We start from the raw sequence: 18,715 nt of genomic DNA, 5'->3' as shown, positions 1-18,715 counted from the left end.
ATGGAGAACTAAAGGAGAGTGAGAAATATCAACCAGTCATGTTGGCTCTCTAAAGCAGAATCAAACAGAATCAGTCTAAAAATTCATCTACCCATCTCCGTATAAAACCATATCACACATGGTTAAGGTCCATAAAAAAATACTTTATCTCACTGCTTTGAACAATGCAAATAGTTTACTTTGGCCTAAACACCAGCAAACTTAAATTATCCTGTAAATTCCTGCAAAGAGACATTGTTTCGTTTCTGTCCATCCTGTTGTTCCCAAGTTGTTGGATGGGGACATAGAGATGTGCTACAAGCAATATGAGTAGACTTACCAGAGCTGTGTCCAAACAGAAGCTTGGTACCTGCAGTGAGGGCAGTGCTGGCACAGGTACTTCCTGTCCCTATCAATTCATCGGCAGCTGCTGACACATTCTTATGCTTCATAGGAGCATAACATTTTCTTCTAAAACTTAAGGGGGAAAGGCAAAAATAGAAAACCTTTGCCAACCACAAAAATGTATATTTAAAATATTGTGGAATAGAAATGAGCTGCTAGATACTTTTGAAACCAGAGGAAAAGTAGAAAATAACAAGTATCTCTGTATGCCCAACTACAGTCTTCTGAATTGACGTGAAGTAGAAATGCCGCTGCTTCAGCTAAGCCGGTTTACATCTGAGGCAACTTAAAACGATCTACCAATTGTGTAAGCTGAAAGTGAGATGGCGGGGTCAAAATTTATCCTTTTAGAATCAGAACCCGTTTTTCAACTGTGTTTTTAGAAGGAAGAATGCAATCTTTGCTAGAATGGGCTTTCATTCAACTAGAAATTCACTAAATCCAGAATCAGTAGATTCTAAAATCTATACAATTAACTTGACAACAAACTTGGATGATAAATTTGAACTTTAATATGTTACTGCTCTGTTCTTGTTTTAAATCAAAACGATTTCTTCTGGGACTGCACAGGAATGAGCCTTTAGCCTACCTCATGGGGAAGGAACAATTTCTAGTCTTGAAAACAGGAGGTTCGCCTCCGTGATCACCTGGGACAAACTTGGCCAGTGCAAGCAGGCTAGAAGGTTACAGGGGCCTGGGGATGTTTAACATCAAGAAAGGAATTACAGCTCAGCCAGATCAGAGGGAATTACACAGGAAATGCGAACAGTAACCCTTTCACATCTCCGTACCCGCTCCCACCTCCCATGATAAATGAAGTCCTGCTGGCGTCCAGCTATGCGAATATATAAGCCAACAGCAGAGGGAACTGGGAAAAAGGGAAAAAGCCATTTTATCCACACACACAGCACAACATAAATTCATAATGACATGATAAGATCATGTTGCTCCAGAAAACAGCCTTTAGCCTTTCTAATTGCCACGTGTGCACTGCAGCACTGCCTTATCCAACAGAGCCCTAAGTAAAAACGCCAAAGAAAGTTGAAGCATCAGGCGGGCGGGGGCGGGGGTGGGGGTAGAATAGTTGGCAGACTTGTCCTGAGCAGGGAAACGTGGCTCCTCTGAAGCTGACCAAACAAACAGGTCTCCACCCTGGCTTATGTTTAAACATCTTGTTCCTAGTCAGTCTGTAGGGAAAACATTCTTTCCACAATAAATAATATGCAATTGAATCAGAAATTCTTACTCCATTCCTTTATCTATTTTATGTAAAAGTTTCTTCAGCACTGTAAGGCAGGAAGTTAGAGAATTCAACTGCTTGCGAAATTTCTTTTAAAGAGTAGCTTAGGTATAGTCAAGGAAAGTTAAACTATTTCTCATAGCTAATTTGGAAAAGGAAATGTGACTGTACAGATCTCAGACTTCTTTAGAGACCCTTGGTTAGATCTCAAGAAAACCAACTACTCTTACATATCTGCCTCTCAGAGGAGGGGAAATACTCCGTTTCTATAAGCAGGTGAGTTTGAGAGAGATTAATTAAAAAACAAAAACCAAAAAAAACCCCCAGAGTCCTCAGATAGTGAGGACATAGGTGGAGCAGCAAAATAAAATGAAGAAAAAGGTGGTATTTCCAATGGGCTAAGTTTAAAATATTGTCTGGAGTTTCATTGGTCATTCTGACACAAGATTTAACTTTTTCCTTTGGTATAACTTCAGAATAGAGATGGTTTGCCACAAAGAGCAGGTCGAGAAATAAATGAAAGTGGGGGCCGGCCCAGTGGTACAGCAGTTAAGTTCGCAGGTTCGGCTTCAGCGGCTCAGGGTTCGCCAGTTCCAATCCCTGGTGCGGACCCATGCACCGCTTGTCAAGCCACACTGTGGCAGGCGTCCACATGTAAAGTAGAGGAAGATGGGCAAGGATGTTAGCTCAGGGTCCATCTTCCTCAGCAGAAAAGGGGAGGATTGGTGGCCGATGTTAGCTCAGGGCTAATCTTCCTCAACAAAAAAAAAGAAAGAAATGAAAGTCAATATAGAGATAACAAAGCAAACCACCAACAAAAGCCAAAGGGTCAGCTTTTTAGAGCTATCCAGAATAGGAAACAATAAAACCAAAGGATTTTTTTTCCTAGTGAAGTGCCTCCTCCAAAGCACATACAATCTCCTTCAAGAAATAGCATACGCCAGTAGTGTTTTTGTACAATAAATGGCGCATCACTCAAATGACAAATGAGATTTAAATTGCAGACTTCCTAGTTGTCTTAAAGTTAAACAACTGAGACCTAATTTCTCTAGCACTGACCCACAGATAGGCAGTCCCATCACTCTGCAACACACTAAAGGTGCCTGCTCTTTCCATGGCTTCTGAGTTACTATAACATTTATATTAGGAAAAACCTTAGCAGAATGACAGGGAACAAAATCACAAACTCCAAGTGATAAACCAGACTTCTGATTGGGCTTCCAAGCAGGGATCAGTTCCTCACTATAGTGTGGACCCTGAAGGGCACCAAATGGAAATTCAATGGAGCTCTCTCTTCAGCTGGAAAGGGGAGCTTACTTTTAGTGCTTTCTAACCATTTTTAACACATTTTTTTCTCATATACATAAAAACCTCATACCCTCATTGAATGTTATAGGAGATTTCAAAATAATTTAAGTATTATAAAAAGAAACCAAAGCAAGATAATTTCTGACTTTTTTTTCAAACACTGTCCCACTACAGTAGAATTTATTAAAACATATTCTTAACTGGACAGATATTAATTAAAACTTCTTTACTTTTATCTTGAAGACAAAAAGGTCAAAAATGTCTATGAACACTAATGTACTAATGACAATGAAATGGTATGTATTGGTCCTTCAGCATATCTCCTCTCCTTGAGACTTACCATAGATGATCTTTTAGTTCTGACATTAGCCCCATAGAAATGCTGACTGATACATACAGGCCTTCAATATTTATTAAATGATTCAGCAATAAGGCTTCTTTTTCTATGCTAAAAATAACAGAGCCCTAATGTAGTACCCCCTTTCGAGTAATGAAGGATAGAAGCAAGCAGGTTAAGTCTTCAGTACAGAGGCAACAGTAGAAGAGGCAAACTGGAGAAGGCCTTGACAACAGTTCCGATAATGAAAGCAAGAGGAATATCCCCTAACGGGTGCGTATTTGGACAGTACCCCACAACTTTACGAAGTGGAGGTTATCACTTGATTGAAACAGCATTCAGTGGCTTTTTCAAGGTCACACAGCTAGTCAAGCAGCAGAGTTGAGACTTAAACCCTTCTGACAGCTCTTCCATCCATTAAGAGCTCTTTACTTTGACATGAATTTTGAAAATATCTTCATCCAAACTCCATAATTGGGGTATATATAATAAGCACAACCTTTTTTCTCTCAACCCACCCAATATCACTCCCTTTCTACTAATTCCCATAAAAATTCTCAGAGTTCCCATTGCAGCAGCCTTTGTTTCCTCATACCACTATGACTAAGGGCACAATAAAAACCATCTTTCAAAAACAAACCTCCTTCCACCTAGCTCTTGTATCCTATAACTGTCCCCCCACATAAGGACATCATCACAGGCACAGGCTTTCAAAACTCTTAACTACTGAGGAAATGTCTGGGGTTGTCTGTTCTTCATTTAGAATGAGTCAAATGTGACACATACTACCTCTTCATTCCTAAAAGGTGAGCAGGAGTCACCCTCAGATTCCCAGCCTCTGGCTTAGAAAAGACTCCAGGGACTTGGTAGAGAAAGGCCAACTGCACAAGAATAACAAAACTAACGGAACTAAAAGTTACAGTCTTACTAATTTTTAAAAATGATTCTAGGGGCTGGCCCAGTGGTGCAGTAGTTAAGTTCGCGTGGTCCACTTCAGCAGCCTGGGGTTTGCAGGTTTGGATCCCGGGCACAGACCCACACACTGCTCATCAAGCCATGCTGTAGCGGTGACCCATATATACAACAGAGGAGGATTGGCAACAGATGTAAGCTCAGGGCCAATTTTCCTCACACACAAAAAAAAAATTCTAAAGGTTTTATTTTTTAAGTCTTATTAAAGAATGATGAACTACTGGTATTAGTAATTTAATATAAATGTGGGGCATAATGAAGGTAGAATTTTATCCATACAAAATCAACTAGTTGTAGTCATATCTTATTAAGCTTATTATGAAGATTATGAGACTCAATTATATAAAAACTGCTATGAAAGTAGCACATGGTAACTACTAAATAAATGTTAGTTGCTATTAGTAACAACATTATTGAACTATTAAAAACAAAACATATATTGGAAGGCCATACTGAAAATGAACCAGGGTCTGGCACAGTGGCATAGCAGTTAAGTTCACACATTCTGCTTCAGCAGCCCGGGGTTTACCGGTTCCAGTCCTGGGTGTGGACCTATGCACTGCTTGTCAAGCCATGCTGTGGCAGGCATCCCACATATAAAGTAGAGGAAGATGGGCATGGATCTTAGCTCAGGGCCGGTCTTCCTCAGCAAAAAGAGGAGGATTGGCGACAGATGTTGGCTGAGGGCTAATCTTCCTCAAAAATAAAGAAACAGCAAACAATACATTCTTATTTTTATTTTTAACATCTTATTTTTAACATCTACACAAAACATAAATATCTGTTCTATGCACACAAATACATGTATATAAATATTCAGAATAAGATTTGAAAGAATAAATGGCAAAACGATGACCTCTGAAAAGACGGGATGGTGGTGGTCAAGGGAACTTTAATGGGATTTGTAATGCTTTTATTACTGGTTTTTTTTTTCACTTGAGGAAGTTGTCCCTGAGCTAATACCTGTGCCAGTCTTCCTCTATTTTGCATGTAGGATGCCACCACAGCACAGCTTGATGAGTGTTGTACAGGTCCACACCCAGGAACCGACCCTGTGAAGCCCAGGCTGCTGAAGCAGAGCACGCAAACTTAACCACTACACCACTGGGCCAGCCCCTGTAATGCTTTCCTTTTTAAAACAAAAGAAAATATTTATGTATTGCCTTCTGTAAATAATATGAATTTTTTAAAAAGTAAAATAGAAAATATATTTTCTTATTAAGAATATATTATATTTAGATATATTAAGATAAAGTATTATCTTTGTCTCTTCAATTCCATAGTTGATTTCAGCATTACATAAAAAAGTTTTTTATTTGTAGTTAATGTGTTCAAATGAAGTTTAAAATCTCATTTTCATTATTTGGTAATACCATTCAAGCTTTATATTACACACTGCTTTCAATAATCTTCCTAATGATATTCCTAATTGCTACATTAAAAATACCTGCTTGTGAAAAAAGAAAAAAAAAATGCCCTCCTTACAATTTTATTAAGTTTTAAAACTACTCAACATATTTAGTCAAGGTGCAAGGAGGCTTTCAAAGTCCGGGAAGCCATAAATCAAAACAGTTTTACATAAAAAGATAATCTTTTCCTCTTAATTTTTTATGTGTTTACATTTAATAAACCACATGCAGAAAGCAGAGTCCTTGATTCTTTTTAAGGCCAAAGGTTTGCCTATTTAAAAATCATCATAACAATTTCAGATGTCTTGAGGGTTGCCATAATTAAAAACCTCTCCTCCTAGGCTCTTCCTAACTTCTAATTCTTGTCTGTACCATACTGATGCTGGTTTTAAAATTCTAACTTTCCTTCTAGTTCATGACCATAACTTTGACTTTTTCATCCCATTCTTTTTTCCTTCAGATCATCTAGATTTGAGCCTATAAATAGTGGGCAAACCAGGTCATAAAAGCTCTCATTACCTCCCTCAGAGCAGCAAACTAGTGGGGCCTCCTGTGGTTCAGGCATGGAGGCAAGCCACATGCACCACAGGCCCAACCAGCCTGCACCCCTCAAATCTACAAATCCAGCTTATAAATTAAAGGCCCCAGTGTGAAAAGAGACCAACATTTCAACGGAGGAGAGATAAAACAGCCTCTTACTTGAGCAGGAGGACACTGGGCAGAAGACGAAATCCCCACCTCAAAGAGCTGTGGGGTTCAGTGATTGTGGGAGGCTGTGTAATCTCTTTTAGAGATGTTTAAAATTCAAGAAAGCCCTTTTCTGAGAATTAATGGGGAACAGTGTTTGATCAAAAGGTATCTTCCTATAATTTCTAATAAAAAAATTCTAGTTATGATTTATAGCTAGTACAGGGCAATTCCAACGTTAATAATAACATACAGCTTTATTTCTGGAAAATGAAAAGCACATGTATCGACAATGTTTTTCTCCCAGATGCTCAGCTGAGAACTCATTAATATTATAAAGTTGCTATACCTACAAAAATCTACAACAATGGTTCCTCCAGTAGTTGACTCCCTTAATTCTAGAAGTCTTAACGTAGCACCATGGTTAAGAAAATGAACTTTGAAGCCAATTCCCAGATCCACCACATGCTAGTTGTTACTGGTCAAGGTACTCGACTGCTCTGAGCCCCAGTTCCTGGGCTAATACTAACACCTACCTTACAGGATTGTTGCAAGGATTACATAACTTGTTAGACGTGAAGCTCGAGCTGTGCCTGACACAGAATAAAGCATTGTAAAATTCTTGGCTATTACTATCCTTAACATCAGAAACGCATAGCTCTTGGAACAGACCTTTAAGCACAGCTTACCACAACCACGGAGGGGAGACCTTGAGACTGCTTAGTTCTATTCTTAGTACACACTTAAAGTGACCTGCATCCTTCTCTCCTGTGCATTCTAATTATTGACTCCTTCCTGTATGCCTCCACGTATCTGCTGCTAGATACCTGTTCATGCCTCTCACTCTGGACTATAATGCCTTGAGAAGAGGGACTCTCTCTTACCTTGTAGTCTCAACATCTAACACAGTGCCTCGCATTGAGCAGAGGCTCTATAAAAACCGAATGGAAACATAATAAAAACTAGCCCTTCATCTGTCTGCCTCCCTCAAGTTCCTGAGAACAGAGCTTACCGAACACTGATCTCTGTATCCCTAGAAGGGCCCACTAGACCGTGGCACTTCATAAAAACTTACAACCTACATTTTTTATCCAAGTTTCTAAGTTATTTTGAAATTTATTTGGACTTATTCACGGCATGTCTGTATTTTCTAAAACAAAATGCATTTCTGAAATGAAACAATTCTCTTTTTTACCCTAGAAGCTCTCGATAGAATGGGAAGTAAAACTTTTCAATGATTTTTTAAGTCCTTAAAGTGATGACTACAGAGAAGAGAAGCAACAAATGTCCTGTGCATGATGTTTTCCATGCCACTCTAGATGGAGCCTTGTCGGCGGCTCAGCCTCCAGAATCCAACCAGAACAAAGCCTTCCTTCAAGAGTCACCCTCTGACCGCTGTATAGATTTTACTCAGTCAGCACCATTTGCTAGCTGTCTCACAACTGTGACACGTTCATTATTTGAAAGCTCTCTCTGCCCACCATGCCTCTGACCATGCCCAGCTCAGCTTAGGACAAAAAGTCAGCTCGGGCAGCATCCGACTGCTGATCTTGTGAAACATGAATTCAGCGCTAGTAGCCTTTGTACCAGTCAGGAGCTCATCAATGAAAGATCTTCAGTGTGACCTTCAGTCTGATGCCTGACTGTCACCACACAGGGGGCCTACCTCCCAACATCCTCAATCTCAAGACACGCACATATCCTACTGGAAAAGGTAATAACCTTCTGGGAGTCTAGATAAATATCTTTCTCAGTTTTCTCAGGGAAAAGCGGTGATTTAACATTCCTCTGAGTCACTCTGTTACCAGATTACTTCCAGGTGTTATAATTGGGACACTCCACCACAACATGTGTCACTTACCTAATATTAGGTCAGAGCACAAATACACGAGTCACGTATGATCCCTTCTAATTCTCCAAACTCAAGGTAGTAAGATAAGTGATTTATTCCTCTTGACTTTACAAGATGAAATTCAGCTGACTTCTTTGCTTAATAAAATTAAAAATAAAAATGCTGTCAAATGGAAACTTCCTTGCTATCCCTGGTGCTGGTCAGTCATGGAGTTTTAAACTTAGATAGGATCTCAGAGAGTCATCTTCCTCATTTAATAGATGTAGCCTGAGGCCCAGAAAAGTTAAGTGGTTTGCCATGGTCACAAAGAAAAACAGAGAACCACAGCTAGAACAAAGGTCTTCCTGCCTCGTCAGCCCATGTGCTTTCTACATAACACACTAAAATGAGCCTCTTGCCAAGAACTTCGCCCTGACCGCAATCCTGGAGAGGCTGTTCTCATCTCCACCTCACTCCTGACATCTTGGTAGTCCAGCTACACAATTATCTGCTAAAAAAATATGAGAAAGACAAGTCTTCCATCTCTAAAAATAACTTACAACATCACTGTTTTCTTAAAGCTATTACCCCGAGCAACTGCTACAGGCTTCTTCCTTCTACACTATTTCCAAGACAAGGCCAAGTGTCCTCTAAGACTCTGCTTCCCTAAATAGTCCTCAAGTATGTTTTGAAAAAACTGGGAAAGCCCCATACAAGCACTCCACTCATTTGAGAAGGTCACATGCCTCAGAGCATGTAGGGATAATGGCCTATCAGAGACTCAAGCAGCAAGAGGACAGCTTCCGTCACTGAACAAGCATTACTGAAAATGCAAATGCCACACCCTTCCGGTGTCACTTGATACAGTGATTGACAGGGACATCTTAGAGGACAAGCTTACTAATAAATAACTGCTAATGTTCCCGCACCCACCACCATAAAATCCATTAAATCAATAATTCAAAACATATTCTGAATCTTATACTTTGCTATAGCAAATACCAAATACAAAACTTGATATTTTAATTTCAAATTTGACTTTTTCTGCTGCTTTTTTTCTTGGTCTAATGAGCAGGGAAATGGCCTGAAAGTGGGCAACAGGGAAAAGGAAAAGTGTGTCTTTTTAAGATATAATATAGAAATAGATCAAGAAAATAATGATAAGTAATGTAATATAACATAAGAATATATTTGTAATGAATTTCTTAAAGTTCATTTCAATATATACTTGGAAAACACTGGTAATTTATTTAAAGTTGTGACAATCTTAGGGTTTTCATAATTTTTATGCCTATATAAAAATTAATGAAAGAAATATTTTACAAATTGTTTTAAATTACAATTTACTAATAGTCTGAGATAAAAATCTCAGATCATATTAACGAACACTGAGAAGAAGCTAAGCAAAACCCTATTAAATTTCTGATTTCATACTGAGGGAAAACAAAAGATCATCTCATTCTTGACTGTCAATTATAAATTCCATATAGATTTAAGTTTTCAAAAAACACTTAAAAATAATCCCTAGCAGATTTCAAAACAGGCTATATGCCTTTAAGATATATCATAAATTTTAAAAATCAAAACAAAATTAAACAAAGACAAAACTTTAAATCAAATAGCAAAAAGTTCAAAACACAATGGAAACAAAAAAGAAATTAAAACAGAAAGCTTAAAATAAGATCAATGAAGTAAAACCAATTAGATCAACTTTGACAATAAATACAAATGAGTTAAAATATCTATTAAAAGACAAAGGTTCTCATTAGGTTAAAAAATGCAATCCAATTGTACTCCACTTTTAGGAAACATATTTAAAATAAATAACAAAGAAAGGATTAATATAAGGAGAAGTACAAAGATGTACAGGGAGATATAAACTAAGGTAGCAATATTAATGTCAGCTAAACACAAAATACAAGGCATAAATTAGGAAGAAAGTCATGCTATTCTGATAAAATGTACAATCCTCAACTGAGACGTTGACAGTACATAATATATTAACAGAAATACCAAAACAAAAACTGACAGAAATGTAAAGAAAAATTAATGGAAGCAATCACTGATTTATATCTTTAAGCCTTCGATAGACCAGACAAAAAATAATTACAGAAAAGTTGAACAAAATATAGATAAATATTTAGGTATCTTATAAATAAGACAACTTCTTTAAAAAGGTGTGTGGAGCTTCACCAAAATTGATCATAAACTACTTTATAAAAACCTTAAAAAATTAGAAAAGCAGGGGTTGGCCCGGTGGCATAGTGGTTAAGTTCACATGCTCTGCTTTGGCAGCCTGGGGTTCATGGGTTCAGATCACAGGCAGGGACCTACACACCGCTCATCAAACCATGCTGTGGCAGTGTCCCACATACAAAATAGAGGAAGATTAGCACAGATGTTAGCTCTGTGACAATCTTTCTCAAGGAAAAAGAGGAAAATTGGCAACAGATGTTAGCTTAGGACCAATCTTTCTCACCAAAAAAGTAAAAAACTAGAAAAGCAGAATGCTGTATATCAATTTATCAATAATTAGTACCTAAAGTTTCAAAGTAACTTGTAAATTTGAGAAACACTCTCCTAAATAACTACTAGATCAAAGAAAGCTCTTGGCATGCAATCATACGCTATATTAGAAATTATTTTAATTGGCAGGGGGAGGTGCGTTTCACTTGATCATTCAGGGACTCAGGCTGGCTCTATCATCCCCAACATGGCTTCCATCTCTGGACCTAAGGCAGTAGCTACACCTGATGCAAAGTCCCAGCCAGCAGAAAGGGAGAAGAGAATGTCTAGGGCAAGTGGCTTGTCTTTAAGGAGGTAACCTTATACACATCACCATCCAGCTCTCATTAGTCACAAAGCCATATCCAGCTTCAAGTGAAGCAGAGAAGGGAAGTTTCTCAACGGGCAGCCATGTACATACTTAGTAAAATCTATGGGTTCTATTCCTAAAAGGAAGAACAGACTCTAAGGGACATTGGTGTGTCTTCCACATATTCCTTCCAGTAAAAAAAAAATGCAAAGAACAATAAAACAAAACCAAAAATGGATTATTTGTAATTATTTTAGCTGGATTCTTCTTAGTGCCAAAGGCACCACCAAATATCAATTTAAAAAATTAGAAAGGCATATCAACCCATTCTAAGGATGCTAGGGTCCCATTCCATTACACTGAATCATAAACTAGAAAGCATATTAAGAATTCACCTACTCTTCTTTTTTAAGGATATTTAATTCAGGTATTATTGTTTATATTTTGCACATTGATTTATCCAAATGGATTTTTCAGGTCAACTCAATTTCAGCCCTACACAGAGGTCTTTTAACATTAGACACAAGTTAATCTTTTGCTAGCAAAATAACTTTCAGGGGCTGGCCCAGTGGCACAGCAGTTAAGTGCGCACGTTCCACTTCAGCAGCCTGGGGTTTGCTGGTTTGGATCCCAGGTGTGGACATGGCACCGCTTGACAAGCCATGCTGTGGCAGGCATCCCACATATAAAGTAGAGGAAGATGGGCACAGATGTGAGCTCAGGGCCAGTCTTCCTCAGCAAAACAAGGAGGACTGGCGAGAGATGTTAGCTCAGGGCTAATCTTCCTCAAAAAAAAAAAAAACTTTCAAAATTTGTAGAGGGGCCAGCCCCATGGCAGAGTGGTTCAGTTCAGGGGCTCTGCTTCAGCAGCCCAGAGCTTGCTGGTTCGATCCCAGGTGCAACCTACACACTGCTCATCAGGCCATGCTGAGGTGGTGTCCCATATAGCACAACCACAAGGACCTATGACTAGAATATACAAGTACGTACCAGGGTTCTTTGGGGAGAAGAAGAAGAAAAGGAAAAGAAAAAGACTGGCAACAGATGTTGGCTCAGGTGCCAATCTTTTAAAGAAATGTAGTATTTTTTTAAAAACAATGTTACTGAGGTAGAGTTTATACAGAATAAACTATGTACCTTTTAAGTGTACATTTCAATGGATTTTACAAACGTGTACATACATATAATCATGACCATAGTCAAGATATAGAACACATTCATCATCCCAAAAAGTTTCCTTGTGCCCCATCCTGGTTAATCACACTCCACTCTAAGCTGCAGCCAACAACTTGTCTGCTTTTTGTCACCATAAGACTAAATTTGTCTTTTCTAGCATTTCTGAGGTAATAATCCAGGGTGGTAAATGCAATCGCACAGTTTGCATTCTTTTGTGTCTGGCTTACTTTACTCACTATAATGTTTTTGAGATTCATAAATGTTGTGTGTATCAGTACTTTATCCCCTTTTATTGCTGAGGAGTATTCCATTGCATGGACATGCCACACTATGTTTATCCATTCACTAGTTGATGGACATTTAAGTTCTTTCCAGCTTGGGGATATTATGAATAAAGCTTCTATGAATATTCATGTACAAATGCGTGTGTGAACATATATTTTCACTTCTCTTGAGTAAATTTTTAGGAGTAGAATTGTTGGGTCCTATGGTAATAATATGTTTAACTTTATGACACATGCCAAACTGTTTTCTAAAATGGTTTTATCATTTTACTTTCCCACCAGCAATATATGAAAGTTCCATTTGGTCTACATCTCTAACATTTGCTCTTTTTTAATTTTTAATTTCAGCTCTTCTGATGAGCATACAATGGTATCTCATTATTGTATTGCTTTGCATTTTTCTGACATTTAGTGATGTTGAGCCTCCTTTCCTGTGCTGCACTGGCCATTCGTTATCTTCTTGTGCCTATTTTTTAAACTTGGTTGCCTTATTATTTAATAAGCTGTTAGAGTTCTTTATCTATTCTGGCTACAAGTCATTCGTCATGTATATGTATTGCGAATATGTTCTCTCTGATTAAGGATTGCCTTTTCATTTTCTTAACTATGTCTTTTGAAGAATAGAAGTTTTAAATTTTGATGAAGTCCCATTCATCAATTTTTTCTTTTACGATTCATGCTTTTTGTGTCTTAAGAAATCTTTGCCTATCCCAAGTTTATCAATATTTTCTCCTGTGATTTTTTCTTACAGTTTTATAGTTTAGTCTTGTATATTTAGATCTATAACTCTTTTCAAGTTACGTTTGTACAGAAAGGAGGTAAGGGTTCAAGTTAATTTTTTTACATTTGGATTCCAGGTGTTACAGTACCATTTTATAAAAAGACTATTCTTTCTATATTAAATTACCTTGGCACCACTGTCACAAAATCAATTGACCATATACATAGGGGCCTATTTCTGGATACTGTATCCTGTTCCATTGATATACATGTCTACCTTAGGCCAACACTGCCTTGATTACTGCAGCTTTAAAGGGGAAGTTTTAAAATGCAGAGAAAGTCTTGAAATCAGGTAGTGAAAACCTTCCACTACTGTTCGTTCTTTGTTAAATGTTTTTACTTTTCTAGGTTCTTTGTATTTCCATATAAATTTTCAATTTCCAATTGTTCACTGGTAGTATATATACATACAACTAATTTTGTGTATCTACCTTCTGTCCTGAAATCTTGCTAAATTCAATTACAAAATCTAGTTGCTTTTTGAAGATTTCTTAGCATTTTCTCCACAAATGATCACGTTTACTCCTATCTTGCTAATCTGCATGCCATTTGTTTCTTTTTATTGCCTATCACACTGGCTGGGCCTCCATTACAATGTTCAACAGACATAAGAAGGAGGTGGGTACACTTCCCTTGTTTCCTATCTTAGGGGGAAAGCATTCCATCTTTTGCCATTAAATGAGATTTTTAACTGGAGGTTAGGTGCAGATATCTTTTACTAGGTTGAGAAAGTTCTCTTCTGTTTCTAGTTTCCTGAGAGGTTTTATCATGAATGGCTGTTGAATTTAGTCCAATGCCTTTTCTGCAACTCTTGGCAGGATCATAAAGCTTTTTTCCCCCTTTTTTCCTGTGTGTGGGATCAGAATTGGCCACCCCAAAATGTGTCTCTTTGGCTTGATTTTTTTTTTTTTTTGGAGGAAGATTAGCCCTGAGCTAACATCTGCCACCAATTCTCCTCTTTTTGCTGAGGAAGACTGGCCCTGAGTTAACATCTGTGCCCATTTTCCTCTACTTCCTATGTGGGATGCCTGCCACAGCATGGCTTGACAAGCAGTGCAGAGGTCTGCACCTGGGATCTGAACCAGCGAACCCTGAGCCGCCGAAGCTGAGTGTGTGAACTTAACCACTGCACTACCAGGCTGGCCCCTGGCTTGATTATTTTTAAGAACAAAAGACTCTGGAAGAAACTCTGACACCCTGCCCCAACAAACTGCCTAAAAGAGTTTAAAATAGAAGGGCCTCTTCCAGGGAGGAACTAATACCATAAGATAACTATAACGTAACGTAAAACATGTCTCTCAGGTCACATAGTCTATAGTTGGCCCATTTACTTTTCCATCTCCATGTAAATTGCCTTCCTCCCCCTTGAAGTCCCAAACCACCTTCCCAACATCCTGCTTTGTCTTTAGCTGAAGATGATATTTAAGCTGGCAGCTCAGCCATTTTGGTGAGTTGCTCAGTTTTCCTGCGTTTCTCCCATGTATACATGTTACAAAGCTTTGTTTGATTTTCTCCTGTTATTCTGTCTCACATCAATTTAATTTCTAGGCCAGCTAGAAGGACCTAGAGCAGACAGAGGAATTCTCTTCCTCCCCTACACCTGTTAAAGTGATGACTTACGCTAGTGGATTTTCCAGTGTTAAACCACACTTGCATCCCTAGAATAAACCCACTTTTTATATACTGCTGGATTTGATACATTTTCATCTATAGTCACAAAGGACATTTGTTTGTAGTTTTCTTTTCCTGTAATGTCTTATTAGTTTTGATATTAGAATAATGCTGGTGTTCTAAAATGAGTTGGGAAGTGTTCCTTCTTTATGTTCTGAATTATTTCTTTAAACGTTTCAGACTTCATCAGTTAAAACATGTATGGGTCTGGGGGGCTTTTTTTGGTTTTTGTGGGAAAATTTTTAACTAGGAATATAACTTCTTTAATAGATATGGTGCTATTCTAGTTTTATATTTCTTTCTGAGTCAGTTTCAGTAATTTGTATCTTCCAAGGAATTTATCCATTCCATCAAAGTTGCCAAACTTATTTCCAAAAGATGTTTGTAATATTCCTTCTGTGGGTTTTAAATTTCTATAGACTCTGCAGTGACGTCCCTTCAATCCTGATATTTTAATTAGTAACATGTTTTCTCTCTCTTCATTTTTCTTGATTAGACTAGCTACAGGTTTATTCATCTTTTCAAAGAGCCTGCTTTGGGTTTCATTCATTGTCTCTGTTGTTTATCCAATATGTCATCAATTTCTGTTCTTCTCTTTATTATTTCCTTCCTTCTACTTACTTTGGCAGTATTAGTTTTCTCTTCTTTTCTAATGTATGCATTTAAAGTTACATATTTGTCTAAGCATTGCTTCAGATATATCTCACAAATTTTGATGTGATTTCATTCTGATTCGCTTCAAAAAATCATTTAATTTCCCCAGTTTTTTTTCCTTTAGCCAATGTGTTAATTAGAAGTGTGTGATGTATTGCAAACATTGAGGATTTTCAAGATATCTTACTAATATTAATCTCCAATTTAATTATGTTGTCATCAGAGGCCATACATACTCTGCATAGTTTCCATCATTTCAAATGTAATGAGACTTGTTTTATACACTAGCTTATGGTGGTCTATCTTGGTGAATGTTACATCCGTACTTGAAAAGAATGTATATTCTGCTGTTGTTCAGTGGAATGTTCCATAAATGTCAATGAAGTCAAATTGGTTTATAGTGTTGTTAAAAACATCTATATTTCTCCTGATATTCTTTCTACTTATTCCATCAGTTACTGAGATGGGTGTTGAAATCTCCAACTATAATTGAATACTTGTCAATTTCTTCTTTCAGTTCTGTAACTTTCTGCTTCATGTATTTTGACAACGTGGTATTGGTTGCATTTAAATTTAAGGTTATTATTTCATCTTGATGAATTGACTCATTATCATTATGAATGTCCCTCTTTAACTCTATTAATACCACTTGTTCTGAAGCCCACTTTGATATTAATACAGCCAGTCCAGTTTTCTTATACTTAGTGCTTACAAGGTGTATGTTTTTCCACCTCTTTTAGTGTTCTGACAAAATTTCCAACATGGGGTGGGGGGGGCGTTCCCCCCACAACCAACAAAAAATTCTCAGACACAGGTAGGGTGTCTGAGAATTCAACTCAATTCTTACACTACCTACTTGGAGACAGCATCAGGTTCCACAGGTTAACGGCTCAGTCCTACAAGACTGCCCCCCACTTCAGATGCCAGTGTAAGCCCCGGTTGTTAGGTGTGCTTCCTAACAACCATCTATAAACTGGAGGTTCCAACTACCCTCTCCAACTCAGGATGCCAATCACAAGTTCAGGCTGTTACGTGTACTTCTGACCAAATGATAATAGATCAGAGGTTCCCATGACCTCCTCCACGGGTTCCATTAATTTGCTAGAGTGGCTCACAGATCTTGGAGAAAAATTTTATTTACAAGATCACCAGTTTATTGTAAAACGATATAACTCAGGAACTCCCAAATGAAAGAGATGCATAGGGCAAGAGACGTGGGAAGGGGCATGGAGCTTCCACGCCCTTTTCAGGCACGCCACTCTCCCCAAGTCTCCATGTTTACCAACCCAGAAGTTCTCTGAACCCAGTCTTTTTGGGTTTTTATGAAGGCTTCAGCACACAGGAATGATGGATTAAACCACTGGTCATTGGGAAGGGATTCCACTTCTAGCCCCTCTCCTCTGCCAGGAGGTCAGGGAGTGAGGCTGACAGTTCCAGCCCTGCAATCACATGGTTGGTTTTCCTGGCAACCAGCCCCCATCCTTCTGTGCTTCCCAGTCACTTCATTAACATAAGAAAGGACAACTTAATCACTCTCAACACTTAGGAAATTCCAAGGGTTCTGAGAGCTGTAAGCCAGGAACTCTGGACAAAGACAATATATATATGAGAAATATATTTTCGTCATCTCAATGACCAAATATGTATTTCTTATAAATCACAATATCACACCATCCTTTCATTTCTAACCTATTTTAAGGGTTTCTTCAGGACAATGCCAAGTTTATTCTTGTTTTTTTATCCAATCTGACAATCTTTGTCTTTTAATTGGAGTAGATCATTTACATTTAATGTGATTATTGATAGTCTGATGTAATTCTACCATATTGTTGCTGATTTTCTATTTGTCCCATCTGTTCTTTGTTTCTTTTTCCCTTTTTCCTTGTCTTCTTTTGGATTACTTTTTAGGATTTAATTTTATATCCACTATTGCATTCTTATTAGTTAAAACTTTCTGTTTTTAAAATTTCTTTAGTGGATGCTCTCTTTAACTTATTACAACCTACCTTCAAAAAATATTATACAGGCATCCCTCATTTTACTGTGCTTTGCTTTACTGAACTTTGCAGATAATGCCTTGTTTACAAATTAAAAGTCTGTGGCAACCTTGCATCAAGCAAGTCTATCTGTACCATTTGTCAGCATTTGCTCACTTCATGTCTCTGAGTCAGATTTTCATAATTCTTACAATATTTCAAACTTTTTCATTATTGTTCTATTTGTTATGGTGATCTGTGATCAGCGATCTTTGATGTTACTATTGTAACTATTTTGGGGCTCCGTGAACCACACCCATATAAGATAGGGAACTTAATCGATAAATGTTGTTTGTTCTGACTGCTCCACTAACTGACCATTCCCCCAACTCTCTTCCTTTCCTGAGGCCTCCCTATTCTCTGAGACACAACAGTATTGAAATTAGGCCAATCAATAACCCTATAAAGGCCTCTAAGTGAAAGGAAGAGTTGCACACCTCTCACTTTAAATCAAAAGCTAGAAATAATTAAGCTTAGTGAGGAAGGCCTGTTGAAAGCTAACACAGGCCAAAGGCTAGGCCTCTTGCATCAAACAGTTAGCCAAGTTGTGAATGCAAAAGAAAAGTTCTTAAAAGAAATTAAAAGTGCTACTCCAGTAAACACATGAATAAGAAAGCAAGATAGTCTTATTGCTGACTCTATGGAGAAAATTTTAGCATTCTGGATAGGAGTCCAAACCAGCCACAACATAACCTTAAGCCAAAGCCTAATCCAGAGCAAAATCATAACTCTTCAATTCTATGGAGGCTGAGAGGTGAGGAAGCTACAGAAGAAAAGTTTGAAGCTAGTAGAGGTTCATTCATAAGGTTTAGGGAAAGAAGCTGTCTCCATAACATAAAAGTGCAAGGTGAAGCAGCAAGTGCTCATGCAAATACTAAAAAATGTCTTATTTTCATGGAATTTGTAGCATTTTAAAAACAAATCTATACTTTAAATGAATTAAGCTTTTCTGTCCTGTCTCCTTGCTCCTTCCTTCCCTGCTCCACAGTGAGAGTCAGGAACATCACTTACAGATTCAGGTTACTGACGTCTGAAGGCTGAGAAGACTGATCTTCCTCTAAAAACCTGCTGAGCACTCCTCACTGGGAGAGGAGGCGGCAAGGTAACGGGAAAGGGTATTTATTTTATGTA

At 37.9% G+C, this 18,715-nt stretch overlaps 1 protein-coding gene across 19 annotated transcripts in view; it reads right to left on the bottom strand.

The window, feature by feature from the left end:
• The window catches only part of ZNF438 (zinc finger protein 438), a 185,993-nt gene that overhangs the window by 119,406 nt on the left and 47,872 nt on the right, over positions 1–18,715 (bottom strand). The window contains exon 3 of one of the 19 annotated variants that reach the window (XM_070601766.1): positions 320–2,375. The exons of 17 other annotated variants lie outside the window; for them this stretch is intronic. The gene's annotated coding sequence lies outside the window, so the exon portion shown is untranslated. Of the gene's footprint in view, positions 1–319; positions 2,376–18,715 lie in introns of those variants that run through there. One more of the 19 variants, XM_070601767.1, reaches the window with a different exon arrangement.

This window comes from Equus przewalskii, chromosome 30 (assembly GCF_037783145.1).
Source record: "Equus przewalskii isolate Varuska chromosome 30, EquPr2, whole genome shotgun sequence".
Lineage (NCBI taxonomy): Eukaryota > Metazoa > Chordata > Mammalia > Perissodactyla > Equidae > Equus > Equus przewalskii.
The sequence above is the reverse complement of the archived record's forward strand: the minus strand, read 5'-3'. Positions and strand labels throughout refer to the sequence as shown.